Source organism: Zonotrichia leucophrys, chromosome 14, assembly GCF_028769735.1.
Source record: "Zonotrichia leucophrys gambelii isolate GWCS_2022_RI chromosome 14, RI_Zleu_2.0, whole genome shotgun sequence".
Taxonomy (NCBI): Eukaryota; Metazoa; Chordata; class Aves; order Passeriformes; family Passerellidae; genus Zonotrichia; species Zonotrichia leucophrys.
Window position 1 is genome coordinate 8,829,061 of NC_088184.1, and position 26,962 is coordinate 8,856,022.

Genomic DNA, 26,962 nt, shown 5'->3' on the forward strand with positions numbered 1-26,962 from the left:
AATTCTCATTTTAAAAACTTAAAGTTGATAGAAAATTAATGTTCCGATTATCCCTGGAGTGAAAGAATTTCTTTTCTCACCAGAAATACTGATATTGGGAAGAACAGCATGGAGCTTGGGCACACTGGGGTAGGATGCTGTGAGGAACATCAGGAAAGGAGTTTCATTTGGGTGCTGAATGAACAAGCAGGGCTCAGGCTCACTCCTGGGGCTGTTGCCAGCCTCGTGTGCCTCTTCCGTGACTTTGTTTCACTTCCCTGAAACAGAGCTTGATCTTTCACCTTCCTTTTATTTTATTTTTTTTTCCCTGTGTTGATACTCTACAGGAAACAGAGACTCTCATGGGCTTGATTTTGTCTGGTCCACTTAGCCCTGCTATTAATTAAAGTGTTATTAATTATAGACAGCTCTGTTTACATCTGCCATTTCACAAAGTGCTAGTTGGCTCCTGGAGAACCCATCATCAACACTGTTAGTGCCAGGAAAATTGTTCCAATTTTTAACTCTAAACACACCAGGAAAAGTCTTCTCTCAAGAAATCTGAGAAATTTTCTGCACTTTCTCTTTAGCTTTCAATAAAGTAAAATCCCCACGCCTACTGCATAGAGAGCAGTACCTGTGCACCCATAGTCTGTGAGAGGAATTAGCATTTTAGTGGGCAAAACAGAGAGGCAGCTGGCATGGCTGTGCTGTGTTTACACACCTCATTCTCCCAAACCTTTGTTAAATGGTCTAATGAAACAAGGTGCTCTGAGGGAAAAGCCCATTTAACAGAGTAACAAATCCCATTAGCTCAGTGGAGCTGGAAATCTACTGCATAATAAATTAACTCTGAATTCGTGGCTTTGAACATAAATTTCCAGGTCTAGGCTGATACATTTTTTAAGCTTGTATGCAACTTGGCTAATAAGCTCTGCACTGGTTTTCCTTTATTTCCATCATACATTTTGATATTATTTTTCTCTGAGTTTCTACCAGAGCAGCAGTTTTATTGCTCAGTCCTGCTGCACGAGGCAGAGCTGCTGTTTATTGACTGCAGGAGCATTTGTGCATTTGTGTGAGACACAAGATGGAAGGTACCACCCAGACCTGTAAGAAAAAGATTGGCCCTGTCCCAAAGGCCTGGCAGTCCAAGGCACTTTAATAATTAAATTCCACATATGCACAGAGTGGGGAGAGGAGAAATGCTATCTCTGAGTGGCACAGTCAGCTGCACACAGGCCAGTTCAGGATGGAAAATATCATTGGCTCTACATGGCTTGGTGCCTTGCCCACAGTAAAAAGCCAGGAGACAGGTTTTACTGATCTGGATTTAATTCAGCACAAATGTGGCTGTGCAACTTTCAGGCCAGATCTGCCCACTGCACTGTGGGAACCCACTTGGGGCTCATCCAGCAGCTCAGCTCAAGGCTCTGTCCTGTCGTGTAAGAATCTGCTGTCTCCAGTGCAGAACACATCAACTGTTGTCATGAACTCTTGTCCCACTGGCATGCTGCCAGAGAGATAGAAAATAGTAAACACTGTGAAATCCTGGTAGAATTAATTTGAGCCACCCTCTTTTCAGTTACTGCTTCTGGCTGATCACTGTGGCTACATGGATTAAACAGTGAAGTCACCAAATCAAACTACTTGAAATAAAAGCTGGATTTCCATCTTGTGAAGCCAGAATGCATCCTGCAAAGCTTTCCAGTGGCAAGATGGCTCAGCCAGGTTATATAATTGGCACCCTCACAAGCTTTTCATCTCTGTCTGAGTGGTACTCGAAAGGAGTGAAGCTCTCTCCTACCCTCAAAAATATCGATGAACTCAGAGTGCTCGCTGCTGAATGTCCCACTGATCACAAGGAGCCAAGGGCACACCAAACCTCACCATCAACAAGGAAAAACTTCTGGAAAGACAATCTTTGTACTCTTTAAAGAAAACAAACTAAAAATCAGTGATTCTCAGGAGCATTCCCACCAAATTCATTTAGATCCTTTGGATCACCAAGAGCTACAGAGGCCTCTAACCCAGAGGCTATTTTTTTACAGCTTATATTCAGGAATAGCTGAAATCTCTTCCTTTCTCTGGCAGGCTGGAGGCTTTGCCTGCCTGCCAGGGCATGTCATGGTGGTGTTTTGACCCCCTTGAAAAAATACTCCCAACCTCCCCAGGCACCAGGTGAACTTGTGCCTTTCACCCTGCTCTGCCTGACCACAGGAGCATCTCACAGGGCTTGAGTTCAAGCAAGAGGTGAGTCTGTCCTTGTGGGCTGACTGCACACTCTTCTGAAAGGCAGCAAGGATGCAGACAGTGAGCTAAAATCCAACTCACTGGGGTGAATCAATTCTGATGTAACTTCATGCATGGCAGTAAAATTACACCTCAGCTAGGATCTGTACATGCTGAGTACATCACTGAATTTATGACTGTCTCCTATGGAGCAAGTGAGATCTTTCTGGGAGGAGAATTTGCAAGGGTAGAACACCATCATCGCTCAGGTACACCAGCAAGGTTACCTGCGTGGTGTAGAGAAATCTTTGTTAATATTCAGATTAATATCAAACCCTCTGCAGAGTGCCAGTCCCTGTGGAGCAGATGTGCAGGTGGAGGAGAACTCCCCAAGCTGAGCTGTAGCTGCTGGATCTCCTCAGCCAGATTTTCCCCCTTTGGCTGTTTGTCTGACATGAGAAGAAAAGCCAAGTGCAAGTTGCACAGCAGATTAGCAAGTCTCCATTGGCACATGCTCCCAGGAGAATTCCCATCAGTGTCATCCATGGGATGTGTGCTGGGGACAGCCCTGCCTGAGCTGCAGGGCACAGCCTGGATGGATCTGGTGGCACTTCTCCACTTCCATCATGGAGTCTGAAACCTTTCCATGTTCCACTGTGCATTTTCAGGATGTTTCTGGTTGAACGTAGTGTTGTTTAGCTCCTGTTTTATTTCCTGGACTTAACTGGACTAAATCAAGATGCTGGAGTTAGAGTAGCTTGTGGGGAAGCAGGGAATTGCTGGTGAAGCATTTTTGTAGGTCTACATGGTAGAAAAATGAATCAATTATTAAATACTGAGGGGGAAAAAAATCCATAAACAGTATTTCTGCTGTCATACAGCTCAGCTTGGTCAAATAACCTGCTGAAGAGGAAAATCATTCCAGGTGATGCTTTAGAGAAAGTGTCCCAGGCCTGTGCCTTAGCCCATGTTACAGAGCCCAGTGCCACGTTAGGGGACTTGCTATCAGATGTGGGAAGTAGAAGGGAGTGGGGCTACAGAAGTCTGTTTTCTGAGGTTAAAACAGTCATTACATGAGGAGAGTTTTTCTTCTATCAGCGTTTCAGATTTGGGTTGATTTTTGTGTATCAGAGCTGTGTACAAGCAGCTTCTACGCTGGAGTCACATAAAGAGCTAAGATGAACTTGGTAAATGTTCTGTGCTGCTATCCTTAGTAAGAACCAGTTCATTGTACCAAACTCAAAGTCACAGCAGAGCTCTGATGCTTGTGAAAGTTAATACTCCTAAAAATGACAATTGCCATGTCCTATAAAGTTCACTGCACCCTGTTGTCTAATGTCTCTGCACTCCTGTCACTTGGCAATTTCCACATTGACATTTTAAATGCTAAGTATTAACAACTAAGATGTATTTTCTTGCTTATTGAAGAGATGGAAGATTCATGGAGACTATTTCTTCTGGTGCATGAGAGGTTCACAGACTGCTTTGAGCATGGATGTTAAAACTGGAATTGAACTCATCCATATTTCTAAATGTATAAAGCAAAGATGAGCTCTCCTGGGCTGCACTTACAGCTTTACACTCAGAGACTCAGCAGCTCTTCATGAGTTTCATATGAGCACCACTTGATTATTTGAGATTTTTGAAACTATAAAAGCATTTAAGTATGGGGACATGCTTTAAGAGCTGCCAGCTCTCAGATATTTTTATAAATAGCAAACAACATTTTTTCTGTTAAGGCGAAGTTCAAATAGAGAAAAGCATCTTGCTTTCTTCTGTGTGCATTTTTGTGTAGTAGCTTCTCAAAGGGCAGCTCCTAAAATAAAACTGTTTACAATAACCTCCTCAGATAAAAACATTTCACTTCTAAGATTGAGCATAAAATTTTGACATCTTGCACTTGAGCTCTGATGTGCCTTGCTCCCATATTTTGCCCAGAGGGTTGATTATTGTTCTATTACTAATACAAATGGAGGAGCTTTTGTTTCAATTCAGGCTCTTCAAAGAAACTCTCTTCAAGTCATCAAGGTCTAGCCACTGTACTCTTTTAATCTCTAGCTATAGCTTTCTTGCTTTTCACTTACTGTTAAAAATCTATTTTCTGCTCACCCTTTTATAACTTGAATATAATGGCATTTTTTTTCTTTTCCTCCCTGTTCTTCTTGCTTGCCTTTCTTGCTTTGCCATGCCCTTGTGAGGGTGTATTCTGCTTCAATTCTCTGCAATGCAACTTGAACCCTGGAGAATGCACAAGTGTGTCTGAAGAAAGAAGAACCAGGGCAGAAGTTCCCAATACCCAAGAGGACAGAATTATTTCAAATAATGATTAGATTTATTGTCAGGTACTGCAAACTTGTGTGTTTTGGAGGAGTCCAGTTCCTTATCTGTGAACACTGCAATTGGTGTAAGCAATTGTTATTGTGGTTCATGTGCTCATTCAGAGTTTCAGTACTGCAAGTTCATTGCTCCACAAGCTGTCCCAGTGCTCTCCTAAATAAAATGAAGAAATGTCTGTTTCCCTGTGGTGGATGCAAATGAAGGAAGTGCTGCTTCTGACACAAATTTCATAACAGCAGCAAAAATGACATAGTATCACATTTTCTTTTTAGAAAACTTGGACTTTCTTTTTAGCATTTCTGTACAGTTTTACTGCATCATATATGTACAAATTACAGTTCTGAGGCCATTCAGAACACTGTTGCAGTAGTTTCTTGGTTTTGCTTAGAATCTAATTCAGATTAACAACACTGGTCTATGAGTCTGCTGAAGTGAAAGTGTCACTTTCCTAATAGAGTTTTGTTCTATGGCTGCCTTGCTAATGGCCTGGTTACTCTGCTTCCTAGGAACAGCCTAATTAAAGGTTTGACATTGAAAAAGTGATCAAAATTTGCATGGGGAGATATTGAATTAATTTTTTTTTTCCTGGTGAGTTGTTAAGTAATAACATGCATTTTGGTAAATATGGACCTCTGATCCAATGGACTTGCTGGACAGAAACATCTGTTTAAAGGCTGGCATTTATTTCTCACTGGTTTCTTTTGCATGTGTTCAAAGTTAACCAGATATTACAAAGATCTACCCAGAACAGGGGGGGAAACCTTTCTGGCAGGATCATACCTATAACTCTGCATATGTATTTACTTTTGAATGTGCCTTTGAGGTTTTAAATGATGCTGCTTTGTGACATTTCCTGGGTGAATCACTAATGCAGTGTTAGGTTCTGGGGAGTCTCACTTGTACAAGCAGTGCACACTTCCCAAAACAGCCCCACTGGAGGAATAGACTGTCAAACCCAGCTCAGTAACACCATAGGAATCTGTCCTGTTGTTGGCTGAGGAATACTGATAAACTGGGTATATCAGCATTCCTCATGCCTAAGCTGGATTCACCAATATGTATATATCTAAAAGGCACTTATTTCTGCAACAAGCATGGAATAAGCCCTTGTACAGTCACAATGGCATAATTCTTCTTCTCAATTCAGCTGTATGGGCTAAGTGAAGTTATAGGAGTCCAAATTAGTCATTGATGTATGGCAGAGATGCTGCAGAAGTACTGGAGGGAGCTTTCCTCCTGCTGTTGCATTGTCAGAGAACTGTTCATCTGGCTCCCCTAACATGATATACAGTGTTTTCAAAATGATTCAAACCTTCAGGCAACTTTACTCTCATCTTTAGCGCTTGAAATGCAACATGTAAATCAACTCTGGGCAATTATAATCATTGCCAGGAGCACTGCAGGCACATGACTGAGTGCATGGCAGAGAACAACATTCTGTGCACTGAACATCCACAGAGTTCAGGAGTGTCAGTGCCTCTTCCCTGCTTTAAAACCATGTGTGAATACATGTGCAAATTTCTGTATTACTATCTCTGCTCAGGGAGGAAGGAAAGGCTCACTGGTCATCACCAGCTCATGAGTGAAATAAACCTGGAATTATCATAACTTATGCATTAACTGTTTCCATGTCTCTTCTTCTGAAGTCTGCTGGTTGTGACTAGGTGTAACAAGAATTAGTGCTTTAGCATATCAGGCTTAAGTAGAGAAGGTTCTTTTTGCTGTCACACAAATACATTCCATTTTTCCTGGGGATGATGATGTATTTTGACAGCTTGAGTTCCGGACTTCTAGGAATGCAAAATTCAAATGTTTGAGGATCCACTGGCCAAATGGACAAAGCTGCTGAAAGAAGGGCAAGAGCTCTTATTATAAAATCAGCAAGGGAAAGTCTGAGTGTACCATGATTCTGTTGATAATCCAAAATTCTGCTGAGTAATTCCCTATAGGAACAGAAAATCTTCTGCATGAAGAGCCGACCCACTTCAAACAGGGAAACTTCATATCAGAGACAAATAACAAGTTAACAAGAATCATTCAGGGAGTTATTTAATTCTTATAAACACAATGGGGGAAAAGCCCTCTTGAGTGAACCAGGGAGAGCTGCAGCAATTCCCTGCATTTCCTGCAGACAGTGTGTCAGTGCTGCCATCCCAGCCTGACCCCTCTGTTGTCCAGTTTTGCTCAGAGTTAACTGAAATATGCTGGTCTGAACAGAAGAGAGGGCCCTGCATCAAAGCAGGATCTGTACTCATTTATACCTGAACTAATTTATTCCTGTGCCTGTGCCCCAGAGGTCTTTACTGCAGATATCCAGAGCCAGGAGGATGCTGTGTGGCTCCTTGGGCATGGGCTGTGGGGACAAAGCAAAGCCACCAAGTGCATTTTTCACTGTGGGCTGTGTGATTGTCTGTCCTGAGCTCTCTCTGCATTTGTGGTGCAGAGAAAAGGCCCCTGGCAGTGTCCTTGCTCCTGCAGCAGGACCTTGCCTGACTGAGCAGAAACTGAGCCCCTGCATTTCTGCTGGGCCAGATGTTTATAAGCTACTTTAACAGCAAGCCTGGGTGCCTTCTGCTACCCCTTTCATGTGCTTTAAAGCAAAAATAAATTATCATTTCATTTTTTGGTTTTTGGTTGGTAGGTTGATAATTTTTGTTGGTTTTTGGGTGGTTTTTTAGGTGTTTTTTTGTGTGTATGGTTTTTTCTGTTGTCTTGGTTTTTGGGCTTTTTTTTTTTTTTTGTGTTGCTGATGGTTTAATATATATTTTCTGGTCTTTGTTTTTCAATGGACTGGCACCAGATTTTTTGATTTTTGCATGCAAAGTACATGAGCCTAATAAGCTTTCTTTTTTTTCTTTTTTTTACAAGCCTGAGATAGAAAAGCAGTAAAAATTTCCTTGTTAAATTGGATTATGAGCCCATTGACTGGAGTTGTTCTTCCTGGTCTCTTAGGTTCCAAAGGCACTGCTTGGTCAATGACAGGGTTTTTAGGACTGCTACAATGCAAATTAAGAATACCACAAACATTCTTTTCCCTGTGCCCAGATAATGGTGGCAGTATATCTGCATAGGCAGGGTGCTAGAGTAAATAAATTCAACCCTTGGGGGAAAAAAATAAACAACTTTATTACACCCCAATGCAAGTGAGCAGGAATGCTCATTTTTTTCAGAGGCTTATTAAACCTTGAAAAAGCACAGTGCACAAGAGCAGGAGGATGTGCTGTGGGTAGGTGATTACTGGCCTCAAATGATCTCTCTGGGCACAGCAGAGGAAAATGGAGAAACCTGCACAGGTGAAATGGAGAAGTCCACAAAGTCTGTCCCACAGATTCTCACAAAACCAAATATTGTGGAGAGCGTGGAGCCTTTGCAGGGGTTGGTCCCAGCAGTGGGTGCAGCAATTGAAGCCTTGGCAAACTCCTTTTGGCCTGGGAAGTAAATTTTAGTGGCATGGAGTCTTACATTCCTCTTGCATTTATTCAGAGGCCATCTCTGCCTGAAAACAATGAAAACAATGCCAGCTGGAGGCTCAAGAGGAGCTGCTTGGCCCTGGCACCTCTGGCACAGCAGAGTTTCCCCAGAGCTGCTGTGCCTTCAGCCCTGGGTGAGTGTGAGCTGCGAGCCCAGCCAGGCTCTGGGTGATGTTTGCTGCCTCAGCACAGCCTCCCTGGTGGGCAGGGTAAACGAGGAGCCATGGGACTTGGTGAGCAAAGTAACGATGCAATGAATAATGCTAAAATTGTAAATAATTCACAGCCTTTGTGCAGCTCTCCGCACATCCCACGCTGTGTACACCTGAAACACACCCTTGCAGTGATTTCAAACATTTCAGCAGTGTGGGAGCCAGCCTTGTTCAGTGCTGTTCTAACAGGTAAACCTTCTACATGTTTTACACACAAAAAAATTGTGCCTTTCATGATGCTGCTGAGAATCCATCACTGCTGGTCAAGGCCCTGTGTTGCTAGGCACAAAAAGAGAAAACAAAAAGAGTTTCCAGTCAAAAATGAATGTCAATGAGAAGAAACCCCATGGCTATAGTTATACTGCCCATCAGCCCTCCTGTTAGATGTATCTTGCAGATGTCCCAGGAAAAAATGGACCTGAAAAAGAGAAAAGTGATGTTTGCATGTGTCAGGACTCTCTTTGCATGGTTACTGTTCAGCAGAAATGCTGTGCAGGAGGGGAAATCTTCTTATTGGCATGGGGTTCTCTCTGTATACGGATATATGTGTGTGTAGGGGGTTTTTGTAACATATATATATCTGGTAATAATTACACTGTGCAAAGGAAGAATCATAAATAATGAAGGGAGAATGAGCTTTAGGCAACCTAATTAAAAACCTGGTCTCTTTATTAGTTAGCAAGGTAATCTAAGTCAACCTCTGGCTCTAAAGATTTTCACTGTACTGTAAATGAAATTAATCATCTTTAAAAAGTATTTTCTTTAGTTCTTCACCTTGGAAAAAGACTTTTGGCTAGAAGTAGATTTTGGAAGAAAATTAATAGAGGCAGCTGGGATTGGAGTTTGGGTTTTGCTGTAATTTGGTGGTACCTTCTGTGTGAGAATGAAACACTCTGTATATTGTATTCTGTGTGGATACCTGCTGATCTGGAGTGCTTCACACTGAGTATTTTGTATCCAGGGCAAACTCTTTTCACATAAACTTCCCCTCTTGGGTCCAGTGCTTCTGATAAAGCCTTCTCTCAATTTTATCTCCTCTTAACTGACAAATTGTTTTTCTCTAGGCCTAAGACATTATTAAGGTTTCCAGCATTTAATTCAGACTTTTGTTTTGATTGACCCTGTCTGGTAAATGTGGGGAAAAAAGAGAGAAGCAATTTTCTAGAAATTTCTGGTGCTTTTAAATATTCCACTGCTGAACGAAGTAGATCCTCAATAAAAGCTACTGTGTGCCAGCACATGTGAAATAATTGGTACAGAGATCTCTGCTGGAGTGCTGCTGATGACTTGGATTTAGTAAGGTCTGCCTAAGACAATTTTTGGGTCCTGTTATTGTGATGAGAGGATGTATAAGAAAATAAATCTCCTTTATGACTAAGGTGATTACTTGTAAAAACAGACATTACTCTTTAAAACATCTTTAGGGGTTTAGTCAAGTTTGCATCAGCTGTAAATTTGTTGCAGGGTATTTTCTGTGTATTGAAAGTATTTACCATTATGATTTTTTTCCTTAATATTTTCATATTTTATGAAGTTTCCAGATTAATTTGGTGAGAGGAGGGGGAGATCTGGAAGAAAAGGAGAAAGATAATTAGCCTTTATGTAACAATCAGGCATGCCAAGTTCCCTTGAATTATTAAACTTAATTAGTTTCATTTATTATTCCTGCAGGCTACAAATATCTGTATTAAATGCCAATCTAAAGTGTGGTGTGTTTGATCTGGTGGGAACATGGATTTGGTAATATACTGCAATGCCACTGATCTTCTGAATAAACCCATGACTCTGCTGTGCTCTCATAAATGAGTAGTAAATGTATTTTCATAGGATGCTAGTGGAAAATAAGAACATCTTAAAATGTACTCAGCATTATGTGACACATCAATAGTACCAAGGATGTTTCAATCTGCTTTTTCTGAAGTCATTCAGGCCTTGATTTCAAAGGCTTGGATGTGTGCAGAACATTATTCATGGATAGCAACAACCTGAGCAAAACCTTTTATAGGTAGCACTTCTCCAGGCACGACCTGGCTTCTGAAAAGTGATGTTTTTCCTTGACTTATGGTTATTCCCCTCTCAGGGTGTTGGTTAAGCCTTGGTAAACAATGCAGCTGCTATCTCCTGTTGAGAAAATGCTTCCTCTCATTTTCACTGTGTACGTGATGATTTGGTCCCTGCCCTGTGTCACCTGTGCTGGGGAAACAAAAAAAGGAGAAAACACTTTTAGCTGTGCTGGGAAAAATAAAAGGAGAAAACACTTTTAGCTGTGCTGGGCAAGGAGCAGCCTGAGCAGAGAGGAGCAGACAGGCACAGAGCTTGTCCCTTTGTGGAAGGGAGAATTTTATCTCTAAGGATCTGGGCAGTCTGCAAGTGCTGGGTGAGCTCAGGTCCCTGCTAAGGAGCTATGAAAGGAAAGTTTTCCTGTAGACTTCTGTCTAGAAAAGGGTGTGGAAGTAATTTGATGTGCAGTAGGAATAGGCTGTTTGCATAGATTTTTTAATGTGGTTTTTCACACATCAGCTTTTAAAGAGAAGATTTCTCAGAATTCTAGGCACTTTTTGCCAGTACTAACTTTCCAGGTAATTATTTACAGAATGTCAAAAACCACTTCCAAAGTCAGAGGAACAGCAAGTACAGGAGAGCTGGCTGGAAAGGCAGAACTGTGTTGAAGTAGGCCCAACTCAGTCACTTAAAAATTCATTGAAGCCTACAGTTATCTAATTTTGCAAAGAACAGAATCTCCTGGTTCAGCTGACATCTCAGTACTTTATCTTCATCTTGTGCCTCAGGTGAGATTTTTCTAAACTTCACAAAACAGTGACTTGGTTCAGCTTCTTTCTTCTGACTACATCCAAACTAAAATAATGTAAAAAACATCTTAGATCCATTTTACATATCAATTGATAGTCATGGTAAATTAAAAATTAAGGGTAATAAAAATTTCCTTAAATTGTGGGGCTGTCCATGGGCATGTCAAGTGATCATCCCATTTACTGTCACCCTCTCTTTTTGGCAAGGTGGCATGCACTGTATCTTCATTGTATTCTGGCTGCAAATTAATCTGTGGCAAAATAAATAATTAGTCTTGTGTATTATTAAAGGCAGTGAAAAAGCAAGAAAGCATTTTTCATTCCAATGATAGTTCTAGCTAGAAGTGAATAGGCAAAGTGATGGAAAAGGACATGAATTTTGCCATAATTTTGTTAGAAATTGAAACTGGGGAGAGGGAGGGAGACACAGAAGGGGAAAGAATATAACAAAATGAATGATGGAGTTTTGCCACTCTGTTTTTTTCAATTCATACCTGCAGCCCTACTGACTGACTGATGATTTACAGCCTTATCAGCTGGATTTTAAATTCTTCTCACGTCCCAGGAATTTCAGTATTCCCACATGACTGCTCTGCATTAGTGCTGTAATAATGCTGCAATTTGCTATTAATTACCATCCTGCACTGTTTCAGTGATGTGAAAGATTTTAGTTTAGACTGTAACTGGTCATCCTTTTTAATTACCAAGTAGGGATGGTGTATATTTCCCTATTGGTTTTGTTTTCTGATTCTGTATTGAAATATGCTCAAAGATTATCAACAGAATGCTTAGTGAGAGATTTTGTCTTTTAAAGACAACAGAGAGAATGAAGGGATGAATAGGAAACAGCCTAAAACAGTAAGAGCTGCATAATTTATTAATATTTCTCACTCCTGATACATTGGTTCCATGTTAAAAACAAAGCCTGTCTGTCCAGGACAGAATTTTGAAGGCCAGGGCTTTGGGGATATAACAATTTTCCAAGCTCTGCACACAAACCTGTATCTGCCTGCCAGGGTATCACAAGTAGACTTGACTCATATTGAATGAGTCTTAAATATCTATTGGCATTTTAGGTCAGCAACAACCTGGTTAGAATAATGACACTTTGAGTTATCAATAACTTTGGTACAGGCAGCATGTAACAGCAGAGTGAGCATGGTGCTTTGGTCTGATTACCCTAAAAGATTCTATCTACTCCTTCCTGCTCTCATGAACTAATGGTCCTCTGAAATTAAAACTTTCATCTTTGTACCTTTTGGGTAACTTTGTTTTCTTTGAATAAATCATGTGTATTGAAAATCTGTTTCTTTAAATGATTTTCTAATTCACATTCATACTTGGATTTGTGCTACCATCTTTATGAGGCTTGGGACGCTTTTCCTGTGGAGGTTAGAGAGGGGAAGGTAAGAATGTGTGCAATTGGGAGTTAATATGAGTGCCCCAGGTGGGAGGGTGTTTTTAATACACAGAATAAAGCACAAAGATAATCCTGAAAGGGATCTATTGATATGAACTGCAGAGAGGAGAGATAACAGGAGAATCTGAAGCAACAGCCAAAATTTCACAGTCAAATAGAGGCTTTAAGGAAAGTGACTTCTAATGAATCACAGAGCTAAATCACTGAGAATTATACTAAACACTTCTCCTAAGGGTTTTATTGTTTCTCGACAAGGAACTAAATTCTGCTATAAAACCAGCTGCATTTAACAGCTATTATCATCCTTTTATCTGTCACAGTATGTGATAAATACCTGAGTCTTTAACCAAAACTGGGCATGACCCAGGTCAGTGCTGACAGCAGCTCCTGCTTGCTCTGGGGCAGCCCCAAACTCCTCAGTGCCAATGCTGCACTGGTGGCAGGACTGGTGTGAAAAAGCTGCTTACACCAGCTAGCGCTGAACATCTTTATGTTAAAGTTAGATCACAAATGCCCAGTTCTGAATGCTTCTGAGTGCCTGTGATACAAATTGATTTAATTTAGGGTTTGATCTTTATTTATTTATTTCCCATTGGAAATGGGATCTGTGTACTCAGCAGATGCTCAGCTTCTGTCAGGAACTGAACTCTAATTAATTTTCTGTATGTATTCTCTGAGTGGTTTTCCAATGTGGATGAAGCTCTTGAATTTAAAAACACTTGTAAGATCAAAATATCTGAAAATGTGCTTTTTAAAAATCAGCTGTTCTATGAATCAGCACTAAGCTGAAAATAAAATTAGATTTTTCAAGAAAAAAAAGGATCTGCAGCCATTCTCCAGATTTATGTTCCTTCACAAATCTAGACAGAAAATCAGATATTGGCAGACTGGGTATAACACTAACTAAATCCATTAAATATAAGACAGGCAGTAAACACACATAAACTGCTGACAGAAAACTTGTTAATCTTCTGGTTTGACCTCAGATTAAAAAAAAAAAAAACCTCAATTCCTTCAAATCATTGGGCAAATTTATTGGAGAAAATTAATACAGGAAACATCCTGGAATATCTCCCTGTATTTGTGGGGCCAAGTTCTGCCATCCAGCATGGCTGAATCCTCTGTTATCCCCTGGGATCAGCTCAGTGTGAATGTCTGGAAGAGCTTTGGTCAAGACTCCAGTTGTCCTTATTTAATTGAAATCCAAGCAGAAGCAGCAGTTCTCCCATAGGTTTGGGGTCTCCTGCTCCTGTTTACTTAACAGAGACCATCCAAAAGCAGAAGGTTTTATTTTGGATTGATCAGTGTGTCCTGGGTAGGTGAAATAAATACTTTATAAAAGGATTAGCCCAGGAAAATGTAACACTTAGCACCTCATCCTAACTGAATGACACATGGAGCCAGATGCAATGCAGAGTAGGAACTTTTGTTAGACCTGTGAATAAAAACACAAGTGTAGTGGGCATGAACCCAACTTGTGAAAGCAGATCCTCTCCTAAGCTCATCCAAGTGTCAAAAAAAAGAGAAAAAATTCAAGGGCTGCAGCTTTTCTTATGTACATGATTTGCTGTCCTTTACTGAGGAAAAACAACCAAAGGAGAACAGGCTGTGGGAAAACAGAGGCAAAGAGGGTGCTGAGTCGTCTGACTGTAGTCTGATGTTGTTTTCCTCTCTTATTAAAGGTAATGAGCTTCTGAGAGAAATGAACAACTACCAGAGAGGATTTTTGGCAGGGGACAGAGAGGGAAGTCCCCAGCCTGCCCTCCTGGAGCAGAGCAGGGCAGGCCCTGAGTGCTGCCCACACATTCCTGAATTCAGGAATCAGCTCCATCTGAGCACATCTCCACCATTCCTCATTTGACAAAGCACATTAACACACTGCTTCACTTCAGATGATGCAAATGGAATAATAAATGGTGATTTCAGTCAACTGACTGCCTGGTGTGAGAGAGGAGAGTGGCTGCATTATTCTCCAGTGCTCTGCAGTGATTTTCTGTGTCTCTATTATATAGATCCCTATATAATTCCCTACTAGTAATTCATTTTTCTGCTTTCTTCATTTGAAAAGCACTTTGAAATAGCAAAAAAAAAGGTGTGTATTCTGAACCATATCTGATTTTTAAAATAAGCCAGGCAACAGCTTTTAAATCTACTGTATTAAGAATCATATTTTGAAGAGATGCTGCTGTTAGCCATGGAGTTGTTCTTTGTTACAGCAATTCACAGTCAACAGATGAAGTCAGATTTCTGTAACTGGCAGTTGTGAGGCCTCTAGAAATGTGCCTGACATGCAGCTATCTGCAGCTGGTGCTGTTTAGGATCAGAAACAGGGAATGTAATCAGGAAAGTGGCAAAAAAAGAGGGAGCAAAATTCCCACCTAACTTCACTCTCTTTATTCCAGTCTTCATTAAATATATTAGGTACCATTTCTGTGGAGGAATTTGCAAACAATGAGCAGATAAGTTCCTTTGACTCACAAATCCAAAATCAAAATAGCCATGAACAATATTTGCAGTAGAGGTAAATATTAAATTAGATGCAGGGACATTACAACATCTGAGCTTCATTTAGACCTTCAAACTGAAGGTCTAAATGGCTTAGAAAAAGAAAAACACAATTTTCATGCTGAAGTAATGAAAGCAGGAAATGTTTAGCATTTCATAGGAAGTATATCTGTTTTCTTACAGAGAAAGTGATTTGCTTTAATGACTTCTTAGAGAAGAGCCTCTTACAATATTTCAGTAAACTTGTTTTTTTTTTCCCACCAGGCTAAGGACTCAACATGTTTCTGATACAATATTAAAGCCAGAGCTCACCCAGCAAAGATAGGTTTTATCAGTCAGTAGGAAAGATGTTCTTAAAGTACTTAATATTAAGTACTTAATATTAAATTAATAATTCAATACAATATAAGCAGGGGTGGGAACAAGGAAGCCACTGACTACAATGGCATTGACTGCCCTAAGAATTAAAATCAGAAGAGAGGGTTTGAAGCAGCACAGATATTAATGGGCCATTGAAGAGCAGCTGTGATCAAGAGCACATTCCCCATTTCTTGGTGCAGCAGATAATGCAGCTGTGCAGTCAGTGCCTCTCTCCTCCACTGAGCTCAATGCTGGCTGATGACCTGCAGGATGATAATTAAAATCCAGCTGTTATTAGCAAGCTTTGCATTCAGCATGGAAAAACAAATGTAGGTGTTAATTTAAAGGGAAAAAATGCTCAAGAGTTTTAGAACTGTTTTAAACTGTTTTTAAACATGTACCCCTTGTTTTAAAAGGCTTAGCCTAAATCTGTAAAGGTACAAACAAGACAATGTCCTCTCCCCTAGCCCCCATTTCAGTTTCTCCCAAGTGTGGTGTCTGAAGGATGCTGACGTAGCAGCTGTGTCTGGAAGAAGGAGGAGGTTTCAGTGCCCAGAGAGCCCAGGGGTGCTGGCAGTGCTGGAGGTGAGCTGAGGTGAGCCCAGGCTCCCCCTGCCCTGCCAGGACCCTGCCATGTTCTATCCATTGACAAAGTCTCCATGCCACCACAGAGACTTGTGTCCTGGGTGCAGTTTTCCTGGAGCTGTTCTGGGTATGATACAAAGCTTGCTGTGAGCTTGGCAGTGTGGCAAAACAGCTGTCACCTGCAAGAATCTGTCATTCCTAAATACTAGAAGTATCTTTTGAAATTGCCTTTGTAATTGCCCTGTTTCATTGAACAGATGTGCAGATCAGAGCTGCTGAAAAGTCTCTTAAATAAAGTAAAAAAAAAAATGCACAACCAAAGAAATACATTTAAAACCACTGAAACAATCTTTAAAAACATTATAAAATTATTTTTGAGCCTGGTTCCTCACTGGCATGGACCTGATCCAGTTTTCAGTCAGACAAAACCAGAACTCAGTGCTTTGATGCAGCCTTGCTCTGATCCTCTGAGCAGCACCTCTGTGTGTGTGTGAGCCTGCAGCAAGTGATGCAACAGAGCTGTGCTGCAGGGCCACTTACAGTGACAATCCAGCTTCTGTGTTCAGCTTCAGGTACTGTGCTTTCATGGGAGAGCTGTTCATGTGAGGATTTGGGTACGATTTCTATGCAAAAAGAGATCTTGTATTTTTTAAGTAGGGAAGGAGATGGTTGCAGTGAAGTGAGGCACTTCCAGAAGTAAGGTTGGTTTTTGGGATGATGTTCTGCCCCCACTCTGCAAGGAAAAGCTGTCTGGGGTTAATGGCAATGGGAATGAGTCAGCCTTGTTGCATCACATCACCCAGCTGCTCTGAGAGAGGGAAAACATGTGAGAGGGTTTTATATCTTCAGTATATGCTTGCAGCATTGCACAATTTATAGCATTCTCCCTCCTCTAAACATCCCCTCTAAAGATATATATCTTCTACATGGGAAGATTACCACACGATCTGTTATAAGACCATGCATCTTTAAAGTGTCACACTGCAATATTTTGGGGTGTAAAACTGTCCTTTATTTTGGAGCACCCTTTGCTACTCAAAATAGACAAGTTAGCAGCTTGACAAAGAGAAGCTTTGGGGTTTTGCTTTTATGAACTCGCTGCCCAACACCTCACATGAGCTGTTAATTTCTTTGGTCATAAAGCAAAGACTAAGGTGTAAAATGGCTTCTGGGCAGATGTTGTGTGTAATGAAATCTTAGTCTGTGGATTTATTCTTGGCTCATTATCCGAGGCTTGAATCTGATTCCTCAGATGTGGAAAATGTTTGGTGTTCCTCTTCAGACCAGTGAAATGTGACTTTCATGTGACTTGAGATGTATTTACTGTCTGCTTGCCCCATTCACACTGTTGTCATTTTGCAAACACATTCTTTTTTCCAATTTCTGTTCCCCCTGAATCTGTAGCATGAAAATACATGATCTATTGTTTTTGATGCCCACTGTGCTCTGTAAACAGTGATGGGAGGCAGAGTCGATGTGACCTTTCCAGGCTAATAAGTAACTCTCTATGTTGCAGTATCCTGGAAACTTTAAAACGCTTCTAAATGTGAAGATCACAGCTCATTCACATCCCTAATGAGAGTGGGAGGTTTTATGTCTTACTGTAATTGTTTTGGTCCTCAACCTGCAGGCAGGGTTACAGCAGGTGGCTGAAACACAAGGAAACAGCCTGGAAAATCAGCAGAACTCAGGGGTTCTGATGGGTCTGGCCCATCACAAAACCACTGGAACAAAGCTCCTTCAAGTCACACCAGGCTGCATTTGTGTGTCCTTGGGCTTCCCTTAGTTTGAGTGGGCCACAGAACTGCCCTTCCCTGGAGTCTCCAGCACTTTTCTGACCCCAGTGCCAGTCTGTTGTCTCCTCCATACAGCTCCTAGGATGAGTAGGAGCCTCATAGCCCGACTTTGGAGATGCTTCTTCTCCCAGCACTGATTTCCCAATCCCATTGTGTTTATAGTTCACCTCTCAAGGAGCAGGTGTGCAAATCATGCAGGGTTTTTAAGGCTGTGCATTTAATGCAAGTTAAGACTGTGCTGTGCATTCAGCACTGTGAGCAGAGGGCTTTGGAAAGGGAAAGGGTTAAATTGAATTTGCTTTGAGACCCATTGCTAGGGACTGCTGAGGGCCTGGCTGAGGCACCAAACACTGCTTTTAATTCTACTGACCAGGAGCCATTTGAGCTCTGTCCTGAGTTCAGAATGAGTTTCTCTTCTCTGCCCAGTGCTCCTCACCACCTGAATCCTTCCCTAATGCAGTGTGCTATCAGTGTCCCAGAGCAAGAAAACCTCTGTGGGCAACTCTGGATCAGCAAAAGTAGTACTCACATGTCTATGGAAACATCTGAATTTCTGGTTGCCTTCCAGTGCATTTCTGCAAATGGCCGATATTCTGCTTCAGAGCACATAAAAAATTTAAAGAATCACTACATGCTAAGTTAAAAAAAATACAATGGAGTTCTGTGCACTCAGGGAAATTATTGAAGCAATAAAGAATAATGTGTTTGCAGATGAGGCTCCAGAACAAGCAGTGCAGAGAAAATCAATAATGTCATACTTCTTGCCAGATTCAAAATACTTGTGGAAATAGCTATGGAGTGAGAGGGGGAAAGGTTTGTTTCAATCAATCATTCTTGTATAATGCAATATCACAGAGCAAACTAACTCACTTGCTAGGGACTTTAAGAGCTTGAAAAGCATTTAATCAAAAATGTTCAGGCATTGTTTATCCTGAAAACTCAATATAAAGGGAATATGTGGTGGATACAGGCAGGCTGAACCAGCAAGGTCCTGCCTGACTTTTTGTTCAGAGCATCCCACTGCATGTTCAGCCTGTGAGTGCCTGTGAAAGAGAGGGAGAAATGCCCAGCTGGGTGCACTGTCTGGGAGGACCTTGCTTTGTGTTGGAACATTTCTGGTGCAATATTGCACTGCAGTCCAGCTGTGAGCCCTTCTCTGCTCTCTGCCAGCTGTTACCTGTCTCAGGTAATTTACAGTTTGAGCAGTGAGTGTATGCCTGAAGTAGGTGACAGCTGTAATGAAATTAAATGCCCTGCTCAGGAAACTTGTAGTGGAACTGAGAATTAAAAACAGAACTCGTGAATCGAAATCTAAATCATCCAAATCTTTGGACACAGCACCAAGTTAATGCCAACACAGAAATTTTGGATTAGCATTTCTCCCTGGACCTTGATTGAGATCAGCTCAGGTTAAGGTGTTTAGGGTCAGAAGAACATGACAAAGTTACAATTTATGATACAATAAGCAGGGAGAAACACCAGAGCTGTCCCTACAGTAAGGCCCAGGGAATGGTTCAGGAGAGCCCTTGCAGATGTACAGGAGCTCTTCAGATGCAGAGCAGCAGACAGTGCTCTGACCTTAAAGCTGCTTTATTTAAATGTTACCTATTTTGAAAGTGTCCATGGAACCTCAATTCACTAGGTGTGAGGTAAAACCAGCTTTTGTAGCTTTCCTGTTTGTTTAAATAAATTCTTCATTAAAAAAAAAAAAAAGATAGAAACATGGTCACATGAACTTTGTCTTCCACTGCACCTAAAGATGTAACAGAAATGATGGTTTCTGTGGTACACACACTCCCTGAAGCAACCTGTATTGATCTAGAGGACGTGACAGTTTTCCTCTTTTTTGATGTCAGTATTTTATTGATGAAAAGGCAGCAATTTAATTTCATCCAGTTTTCATGTTTTGAAATACATGTTTATTCTGATGTGGAGCAATATGAAACCCTTTATTTTTAATGTGAATGTAGAATTGCCAAAATTTGTATTTTCAGAATAAAAGGCCATTTTTCTGTTGGATACAAAGATGCATGTGCTCTCTCACCCTCTAACTCACATGCAGAGGTTCACAAACTCAGGTCCTTTTTCACCCCAGGTATCCCTAGCTTGGTCAGAACAGGGAGCTGAAATGGTGCTTCCCTTCATCCCATGATACAGCCATCCCACTCTGTATTTATTTTTTTAAAAAGAAAAGCTCAAACCAATTCATTGCCACAAAATATTAAATAAAAGGGTACACTTCCACAAGAACCAATTAAACCAGAAACCTTTTGATGGCTATAGTCAGACAGTCTTGCTGTTTTCTTGAAGGTCATCTAAAGGCTTGAAGCACTCCAGGTTTTGGAATGAAAACTGTCATCTTTATTCATTTTGAGTAATAGTGGAAGGAACTAGAATTATAAATTGAGATTCAGTTCTTCCTCCTTCAGCTACTGAATCAAAAAAAGTTGTATAAGATGAGATCCATCTTCTGATTACTCAGAACAGAAATTCCAGTCTCTCATAAGGCAGGTCAAACAATGCCCAGAAAGTTTCTCCTCCTTTACTTAGGCCATTAGAGAATTAAATTGATTGCATCATTTTCAGCATCATTTCACAACAGTCAATAGTCCATCTTCCAAATTGCATCAGTGCCTTGTACCATAATACCCATATGGAAAAAGGAGCAGCTGCCCCTTCCTGGTACACAAGGCATTAAAAATTCTCCTTCAGAAAATTATTCCAACAAGACAGTAAAATGTCAGCAGTTTACCATCTCTTTTCTCCTGCAAATAGATCATTGTGCAATAATAAAATTGTTTGCTGTTGTTCTTTTTCCTTCCCCTGTGAGCCTAAATTCACCTTTGTGTCAAGAAGTTCAGGTCAAAAGAGGAGACATGGTAGCTGTGCTGTCATGGTCAGAGGCACTGAGTGAATAAAGCAAAGTCAAGGAGTCCGCTGGAGCTGGGAGGAACCAATCCTGCCAAAGTGCCACTCTGCTGAGCTGGGTGTCTTCTTACCTGGAGGTTTATTTAGTGGTGGAAGAGGGAAGGATGGCCAGCCAGGGAAGGATGCTGAGTGCCTTGGGAATGAAGCAGGAAAGGCAGGAGCAACTGGAAAAGAGTTTCATTGCTTCTGGAGGGATTTTTCTTCCCAAGTATGATGTTTTTAAAAACTGCTTCACAAAGGCCAGATGCTATGTTAAGGGAACAAGCTGGAGCCTGGAGTTCATTCAGGGCATTTCATCTCCTCAGCCCACAGCTGTGTTCTGCAGCCCTGAGGGTGTTGCTGCAGCACCTGGTGCAAGAGCTCAGGGTAACTCCCTTCTGCTTTTCTGAGGCTTTTCTGCTGGATTATGGCTTGAGGGACTCCTGAGCTGGGAATTTTCCATTCCAAGTAGATCTACAGGATCTCCAAAGCAAAAGAAAACCTGTTCACATCTGCTGACTGAAGATGAGATTATGCCTATGGTAAGGTGGAACTGCTGGCAGTGCTGAGGTGTGAGTGACAGGATTTTAAACAGAAATAGGAAGGAAATAACTTTATTGGGGGAAAAGGAGTTTTGGTTTTGGCCTTCTTTATGCTGGGCTCGTTAGGAGCAGCAGTTAATGTGAGTGATAGCTGTTGTGTGTGATAAGTACCCTCACTGTCATGTCTGATAAAGAGGGAATGTTCTACTCAAACCATGCCATAGCCACGTGCAGATTTCTGTGCACCCCTCGTGCTGTTCATCTGCAAAACCTGTACTATCCAAAAGGGGCAAAGTTACCACTGATAAAGGACTATCAATAGATGTTTTTATTGCTGTTATATTCCTGTTACACTCCTTGCTTGTAATGGGGTTATTTCACTACTGCTGTTGTTATGGATTGCTCTTTCTTCTTGGACTGAATTTTGGCAGGGAAATGCTGACTGTACAGTGCCTGCATGACACATATGGCAGATATAGCCAGTGCTTGGGAATGTGATAATAAACATTTTGTTTCAGAGTACAGGAATTGTATTTTTAGAAGTTATTCTGAAAAATAATGGATTTATAGATCTACTACACAATTCAGTCACATAAGTTTATGCTGAAGGTTCTGACCTGAACACCAGTTTGAATTTCTCTGTGGCTTTCTCAGCTGCTCTTTAACTTTTGCAGTGATGGAACAGCTCCCTGGGGCCAAATGCTGTTTGCACTTTTGTCCCTCACCCTAAAAGTCACAAGTGCTGCTCAGAACTCAGAGTAGAAACAGTGATGAAAAATGTGCTTGCTCTCCCAAAGCTGGAAAACTCTGTCCCCCTGTTGCCATGGTAACACCTCCATCCACATTCCTTCATCACTGCTCCCTATTACCTTGCTCTACCACTGTCTCCAAGCAATCATTGTCTTTTCCTATCCCTGTGCTGAAGCAAGGAGAAAAAAATATGTAAAAACTGAAGGAGCAGCCTTAAGCACACAGAGGCAGGTTCATTCTGGATAGAAAACCATCAAAGTGATTTGCCCTGAGGACAGGATAGTCAGAAAATGAAGAACAAATCGTTGATTTGAAAGTGCAGTTCTGATTCTCATCAAGTAATACATTGCATAACTTATATGTTAATGGTCTGTAGATCATTCTGGGCATAGCTGCTTCTACTCATGTCCTAAAATGTGGGGTTGTTTAGGAAAGTGATTACGTGGGATTTCTCTGTCTGGGTTCTGGCTGACCACCTAGCCAAGCTAAAGGGTTTGTGACAGAAAGCAGCTTGGCTCAAGACTGTAGAAACAATTGTGGAGGGGGTTGAGATGAAATGCCACTTCCCAGAGGCTCTGTTCCTCAAAGTGATGCCCAGTAATTTCATTGAAATGGGCTGGAACAGTATGGTTGAGGCTTCAGTTTGTATCTGGTGATCAGCCTGGCAGACTTTCCTTGTAGGTACTATTTATGCCACCCAAATTAGTGTGTGCTTGCTAGTTCTCTGAGTGAAATGAATTTTACAGGAGTATGATCTTCTTCATACAGGTCTGTACCTCTGCTTTTGGTGTAGCTGGCTTGAAGTGAAATGTTTTTGGCATGGCCCATGCAAATGAAGTGCGGGCTATGTCTTATTTTGATGCAAAGATTATCCCACGTAATTGCAAAGTTCTGTACAGTTACCTACCTTTAATTAGAAACATTAGCTGTTGCAAAGTGGATAATTACAGCACTTCTAACTAAAACCCACTTGGCAGTGTCTTCTGGAATGAGAATGAGGGCTGTTCCCCCATTCCTGGCATGAACATTTACCTCTCATGGCTTGAGTCAAGGATGGTGCCCTCATGGGATGCCATAATCTCTCAGCTGTGCTCAGTGTTTATCCTGACAACATGACAATGCTGTACTTGATTGTGCTTGGGAAATAACCCAGCACAGCCTGGTGTAACATCCCCACAGTGCATACTGCACTGCAATTTTAATGGAATCTTCACGATCAGAAGAATTTCAGGGAACTGGTTTTATATCCTATTGACAGATTTCACTTCAGCTTTAGCTGAAATGTTCCCTGCTGTCTGTTGCTTTTCTGGGGTTCAATAAAACTGCACTAAAACTGTTTCCCCAAAGTAGAGGCTTTCTAAATCAAGGCAAAATAATTCCATAGTGGAATCCAGAGGCTCTTCTCAGCAATGGCTGAGGGAGGCTTGCATTGATAGTTGTTCTTGTATGCATGAGTTGTATGAGGTTAAACAGGGCTCTGTTTGGCTCTGGATACAGGAGTAGCCAGCAGCTGAGCTTCTCCCCTTTTATAAAACCATTTCTTTATTTTCTCCTTCAGTTCTTCATATTTATATATATCTCCTCTCATGACCTTTACTTTTCCTGTCCTACCTGCCACTTGTAAATTTCCTCCCTATGGGAGCCCATATTTAGTAATTGGCTTGATCTCTCATCAGGCCCATGGCATCTCCTCATTCCAAAAATACTCCTCACCTTTCTTACTCTGCCCTTCCCTCTGTATTTATTGTGACACTAGAAGAACATGGGATACAACATGATGAAGATAAGAGATTGTGTCTGTCATTTGTTATCTGCTTGAGCCTGGTGTAGTGTGTGTAGAGAAGTGTGGTCCACAGAAGGAACAACATGCACAGAGCATAAGTCTTTCGTGTTGTCCTCTGAAAGATTCCCACTGAGAATCCCTGAGACTGAAAGGATAGCAAAAAATTTAATCAGATTCATTCTCTTCTCTCCATAAGCAAATGGATTGATAGCATTAAGCTTTGAGAAATGCTGAGTTCTCTTGAATGAGATGATCATTGTGTTTTGCTCCAAAGCCTCATCCTACTCCTAATGTTATATTGAGTCTGCTAAATATAGATGATTTTTCTGATATTCAGACATGAAGAGAAGGTAATTAGTGGTGTTTGTGTACGAAAAAAAAGCTAGTTTGTGCAGGGAAACACAAACTCTGCCTCCCTCATTTCCATGACAGGGAGCAAGTGTAAAGCTGTAACATACCCTTTTCCCCCCTTGCCTCCTCAGAGAGAGGGGAAAGCAGAAAAAAACTGCTTTCCTTAATCAAAACTGTAGTCAGAAAAACTGGAAGGGTTGATCCAACACAGCAACTTGAGCAACTTTTAATTAAGTATGTTTAGTGGACAGTCATGCTCATGAACAAATAAAAATTAGAATTAGGACAATATCAATCAAATTAAGTTTAAACAATTCTTTGACCCCCAATGTGTATCCATCGGCTTAGCTCTATGAGTTGATGAGCTCCTGTCTGATCCTGTTGCTGCTGTCATCAAATTCTACAACAGGAAATGAAAATCAACAAATCAATAAGAAGAAAAAGGAGCAACAGCAAGACTCCTGCTGCTTCTGAGAACTTCAAAAGTCTGGAGAAATTTGCCATACATAGAGAAAACTGAAACTCTGGCACAAACTGGACCTCAGCTTTTTGCACCTACTTATCTATCTTTTAAGCTAAACCTGTCCCAGAGCCTCCTAAAGCTCAGTGGGGCCAGATGAGAATTCTGACTCTATTAAAGTAAGGAGGTCATGTCAATTTTCATTTGACTGTATTTTAGGGAGTTTTGAAGTTAATGCTTAAAAACTTTGAGTTCAAAATGCAGATCTCACAAAATTCAAGACGGTGAGGAAACTTCTCCATATTTTAAATTTCTTTTTGCAACTGGTTCAGGAGGAGAATCCTCTGCAGTTCCACAGCCTTGGTGCAGGAGCTGAGGTGACCGGAAAGTGAAGTGCATTAGGAAGAGCCATGGTGCAAGTCAGGGTGGTTGGGCACTGGACCAGGCTCCCAGGGAGCTGGTAGCTCCAGTACAAAGGATCCAGCAGATCCAGTACAAAGGATCCGGTGGATCCTGTACAAGGAATCCAGTAGATCCAGTTCATAGGGTCCAGTGGATCAAGTATAAAGATCTGGTAGATCCATTCATTGTCCTTCCTGAGGCGGTGGGCTGCGCCCGTGCCCCTCGGGCTGCCGTGCCGTGCCCCGGGCGCTGTTTTCCCTGCCAGACTCCCGGTCCTTCGGCGCTGCCGGTGCCGTTCCCGGGCCGGGCCGTGTCCCAGGGTCCCGAGCCGGACTGGGATGCCCGCACATCCCGGCAGGTGGCGGTGGAGCCGTGGGATTGTGCGGGAATGCGGGCCCGGCCCCAAGGCCGCGGCGGCTGCTCTGAGCCCGAGCCCTGCACTCGGTCACGGCCCGGGGCTCCTGCGATCGCCGCTCAGGGGGCTCGTCCTGAGCCACAGGGACTCATTTCACATCCTGACCATATAACTGAAATATGCTGTCCACCTAAGTTTGGATAAATTAGTAGGAAGAAGGCTACAGAAGAATAAACATATTGGGGGAACTATTTTGCATGTTTTCAATATAAATGAGAATTCAGTTCAAAGAAACCCAATGGCTCTTGATTGGAAGAGAAGATTTCAGGTTGCAAAATGAAGAGATTTTTTTACCGCAAGGATGTTCTTTTCATGCATTACAAACTACGGTTCGCTTTCACCAATGAGTGTTCCGTAGAAAACCATCTTCCTTGTCTTGTATGAAGTCCTCTGGTTGCTGGGGGAGCACATCCTTCAAATTTCCACACCAGTGTGTTCTCTGAGGAAACTGTCCTAAGAATTCTTATGCCATGCAGTGTCTTAGTCAAAGGGTTAAAAGTAGAAAAATGCACAGACAAAACTACAGCAAAGATTGTCAATTAAGTGAACATTAATTAACACTCTCTTCTTTCAGAGTCTTAATAAAGGATTACATTGAAATTATCAAGGACTAGAACAGAAATAGTTTAGGGTTTGCTACATATTTAATGCCAGTTAGAAAGCTGTCACACCCCACACTTGGCTCTTACAAAGTCTGTAATTGCCACCCTAAAATCCAGCTATTCCCAGAGGCACCTCATGTGTGCAGCCAGGATAAAACAGAAGTATAGATTTTTGCCATGAGCTCAGATTCTTCCAAGCAAATGTGATTTCTGGGCAAATACCTTGGTCTGTTGAAGTTACAAGACCTCGGCCAAGAGCTGTTTAGGAAAAGGATCAGGGCATGTGGAAAAGTGTGGGTTTTCTTCCTGACTCAGCAAATAGCAGTGCTTTGGAGGCAAGGAGGGTGAGGCAAGGCAGGCAGAGATGCACCAGTGTCAAATTAAGTGAAAGGAAATGATAGTTAATAGTTTTTATGGACTTTCATCTGTTACTGGTCTAAAAGAACTGTTTTCCTAGCAAACATTGGTGCTGTGCCCTGGCACACAGAGGCTGGAGGGAATGCTATCCCAGGGCGCTGGTTTAGCACAGGACTGTGTTAGCATGTGGTGGGGGTGCTAAGAAATAACCAGCATCTTCTCAAAAATGACAAGGCCAAAGGAGGAAAATTTAGGCAGAATTCCCAGATTACTTCAGTCTATAAAATACATGCTTTGAAAAGCTCAGCCATGATGTTCACATGTGTCCTTAGCCTCTGCTGACTGGCTGTGACTACCTTTGTTCAAGGGGGCTCTTGCCAGCTGTGCTGGAGAAAGTGCTTTTCAACAGGATTCCAATTAAATGCTTTATTAATATTTATTATTCACTGCTTCCAGTTATGGGTAACCTGCATTTGAAATGCAGCATGTTGTTTCTTCCTGGGGAGGGGGAGAAAATGATGCTTTAGCTGTTTGTGTTCACTGTGTGATGTTGAAGTGGTGATGTAGTGTGTGAACAGTGAGGTCCCTGTGCAGTAAATTCCCCACCAGGGGCTGGTGTGGAGCAGCAGGCAGGCTCTGGGGAAAGGCAGCAGCCACTGATGTTTGTTCAGCAGCCAGAGGAGTGGG

The 26,962-nt window shown here is 41.7% G+C and overlaps 1 protein-coding gene and 1 long non-coding RNA gene across 3 annotated transcripts in view; both read left to right on the forward strand.

The window, feature by feature from the left end:
• The first annotated feature begins 10,496 nt into the window (after positions 1-10,496).
• On the forward strand, positions 10,497-12,242 carry LOC135454388 (uncharacterized). Its single transcript, XR_010442100.1, has 3 exons — positions 10,497-10,607; positions 10,824-11,019; positions 11,541-12,242. It is a non-coding gene; the product is annotated as an uncharacterized LOC135454388 (long non-coding RNA).
• Positions 12,243-21,050: 8,808 nt separating this feature from the next.
• LOC135454023 (acyl-coenzyme A synthetase ACSM4, mitochondrial-like) overlaps positions 21,051-26,962 on the forward strand; it is a 46,693-nt gene continuing 40,781 nt past the window's right edge. Inside the window, exon 1 of one of the 2 annotated variants that reach the window (XM_064725701.1) lies at positions 21,051-21,155. The gene's annotated coding sequence lies outside the window, so the exon portion shown is untranslated. The remainder of the gene's footprint in view (positions 21,156-26,962) is intronic. The other variant, XM_064725703.1, reaches the window with a different exon arrangement.